The following is a 3,730-nucleotide window of genomic DNA, read 5'->3' as shown; positions in this document are numbered from 1 at the left end:
TATTCCATCAATTTCTAAAGCTTTGTTTTTGGCGAATGCATCCAGTGCAGTTTGAACCCCTTCCTTCAGCCCCATTGGTTCTTGCCAATATCTACCTCTTGAAATGGACTGTTGACTAATTATTTTTGGTTCAGTGATGTATTCTTTCATTATTCTCTTGATGCTTACTGCATTATTCAATATTTTGCTGATAGAAGATTTCTATAGATTACAACTTGGGGGTTGATTTTTTTTTCTTCTTCTTGATTTCTTTCAATTTACTAAGCATGTTATTCCCAGTGACTGCATAGATGGGCTCAAACATAAGAACAATTGTGAGCGTGTCACATGACCAAGCCCTGTTTCATTCGTTAGTGTATAGGGTCCCTATGAGTTGGAACCAACTAGATGGCACCTAACAGCAACAACAATACCCCAAATATGTGTCAACATGGCTGGGCCACAATTCTCAGTGGTTTTGCAGTTATATAATGATTGTTTTGACCATTACTTATTGATATCTTTATCCCCATAATGTGCAATGATGTGGTATGTTCAATCAATTGGGTTTAAGAGACTTAAGGTAGGAGGTAACACCCTTACTCAGATCATAACCCTAAACCAATGTAAGGGATTTTCCCTAGGATGTGGTCTACGTCATTTCTTTAATCTTATAGGAGATAAAAGGAGAGAAACCCAAACAGAGGAGGGACCTAATGACTACCTCAAATGAAGAACATATTCTTTGCACCCAGGGTCTCTGTGCTGAGAACCTCCAAAATCCAGGGCATGATTGATACTGGGACACATGCCAGGCCCACAGATGTTGAAAGGAAACAAGGACTTCCCTTTCATGCCATCATAAAGAGAAAGCTTTCCCCTGGAGCCAGGATTCTGAATTCAGACATCTAGCCTCCAAAACTCTGACAGAATAAACGTGGTTTGTTAAAACCATCTATTTGTGTTACCTTTGTGATAGCAGAAATAGCTAAGGAAGACAATACCCCCTTCAGCTTTCCTTTTAACTCAGAATACAGGGAATTTATTTGATCTTGATGACTCAGCTATGAATCATGTGGTTTTAGAGCTGGGTGGGTTTAATGAAGACCATCTAGTTCAACCTCCTATGAGTTTCAGAGAGCTGGAATGCGTTCTTGAAGCCCACACAGCTAAATGAACAGGGTCATAGTTGAAAATTCAGCCCTCAGCTCTTAGCTGAGTGCCCGTTCATTGAATGATGTCAGATAACACAGTGGTGAATATCTTCAGATTCTCTTTGGGTGTGTTGCATTTTTCATCTCTTCAATAAGTAAATTGTTGGCATGATTCTTGATTTTATTTTTTTCCTATATACTTCCTAGTTGAAAAGGCCAGTTTGTATTTCTTGCTTTCATTACAGTACTCTGTCTTCTTGTTTGGGGTACCTCTTTAGAGGTGGGTGGTAGTGGTGGTGATGGGAGTGGATACTTTTTTATATTCTTATATTTTACCCACAATGTCTGTGTGTACTAAAAATTTAATAAAATAGTTGTTTATTGACTGGTTCTTTCATCTTGTGGTCCAGGGATCAAGGTAGCTACGGTTATTAAATGAAACTACACTACAATAGGTTCTGAAAGAGAGCCTACGGGGCCAGGCTATAAATAAAGTATATTGTCTTGTGGCACCAATTTGGCCACTCACAGACTTTAGTTGTTCACTTCTGAGTTTCCAGGCAATTCTGGATAATGAAAGGTATTGGATAGAAAAGAGTTAGAATAGTAGAAGTAACAATAAAAATAACAACAGTGAGAATATCCTACTTGAACAATGCTTTAAGCTAGGTTTGGGAGTTAGAGTCTAGAGTTCGTTTTTTTTTTAGAGTTAGTTTTGGCACATGCCCGGCATATATTATGTTTATAGTTGTAGCCAAATTTTTTACATAGTGCCTAGTTATAACCTAGTGACTCCTTTGGTGCTTAGTTGTAAACTAGTTACTAGCACAGTCACCAGTTGTAACTCATTCTAGCAGTCTTGAGTTGTCATCTAGTGTTTAGCACAGTACCTTGTTATAATGCAGTATCTGCCACAGGGGGATGTAACACCCAGAGGGTGCATTGTCTGACTGAAGTGGAGGACAAATTAGAGTTAATCAAGTAAAGGGAAGGTTTTCCTTGGAAAATATTTTTTAGGTAAAAGAAAAATTAGCTCAAAAAAAATCTATTAAGGGAGAAAACTTCCTTGGGGAATAGGGGATTGCAGTCTTGGGTATAAATCCATTGAAATTACTAGGAACAGTCCATGAGGCAGGTGTTGCAAACTTGCTGAGAAGGGCTTTTATCTGGAATATTCTTATGAGTTATTGGAGGGTTTTACTTTGGTGAGTTACATGGCCAGATTTCTCATAAATTTTGCTTGGGCTTCCTGATGGAAAATTTATTCATTCCAAAAATATAAACTGAGGATCTGTCTCATGCTCAGTACTCTTCCAGGAGCTGATGACAAAGCCCTGAATAAATTGAAATCTCAAATCAATCTCCAGGATTTTGCAGTACTGTGTGTGTGTGTGTGTGTGTGTTGTGTGAATGGTGGTGGAAATGGTACTAGGCACAAGCAGATGTACTCGGAATCTCAGATAATCAAAAAAGGGTGTGAAGAAAAACATAAACAGAGCCCTAGAAGGTAATTGGGGTAAGGAAGTAATTGGATTGAACAATCAGGAACCATCTTCATGAGCCATGACCTGTGTTGGAAGATGAGGTAGTGAGACCAATTAGCAGACTGTGGATTTGCAAAGGAGAAGTGATGAGAGGCTAAAGTAAGGTCACAGAAATAGTAGTTGGAAAAAATGTCCCAATGACACCAATATTGAAGGAGAGTAGACTTGTAGGATTTGAAGTATAACTAGTTGTGAGGTGTGAAAGACCAAGACTAGGATTGAGTGTACTTCTGGCTTGAGTAACTGGGTAGATGCCGGTACCACTCATTGAGAGGCAATAAGCAGTTCCATTAGTAGAGGTGGAGTTAGCTGTGGTGATGAGATTAGGTTTGGACTTTGGAAGATACAATGGTGTTCACCTCTTCTCCTTCAAAGTACTGGAAAAATCTACTTCCTAGGTCTTTCTCTTGTGTTTGAATGGGCCTTATCACTTGTGTTGAACAGTGGCTATGAGGGGAAGTGACAGGTTCCATTTCTGGGTGAAAGCATTTGGTAATAATTAATCTTTTCTCTCAGTCTCTTATCAAGCTATATGGGTCAAGGAGGAGACTATGTATTGAGGTGGCAGGGCTAGCACATTCAGGTACTTGGGTCTTTGTGTGTAGATAAAGCTACCTTAGAGAGACATATTGAACCGTTGAGATTTGGGGGCTGCTTGTTACTGCAATGTAAACTTGTCTGTTCTGATTATTGTGAGCATGTGCCTGTGAGGTCTCCAGGTGTGTTCCTCAGCAGGTATTCTGAGAGACAGGAGTGAGGATCGAAATATATATACTGTAATAAGTACATGATGGTGTTGATTGGAGTGAGTGAGTCAACCAGACAAGTGGGCAGTGAAAACTGAATATGAAATTATTTAGAAAAGCAAGATATAAAGGATGAGCAGAGAAGTCCACAAACATATTTGAAAGTGACTAGAGAGATAGAATGAATGTTGGAGAAAATAGAATGGATATGAAAAATGATAGAAAAAGATGGGCAGGTACAACCATGGCCACTTGAAAGTTTTTCAGTTGATATGGCTTAGAAGTACTGGTGGTATGATGGGTTGCA

The sequence above is a fragment of the Echinops telfairi genome, unplaced genomic scaffold (genome assembly GCF_000313985.2).
Source record: "Echinops telfairi isolate 266 unplaced genomic scaffold, ASM31398v2 ScPeMD7_7468;HRSCAF=8506_0, whole genome shotgun sequence".
Lineage (NCBI taxonomy): Eukaryota > Metazoa > Chordata > Mammalia > Afrosoricida > Tenrecidae > Echinops > Echinops telfairi.
This window is presented reverse-complemented; position numbering follows the sequence as displayed.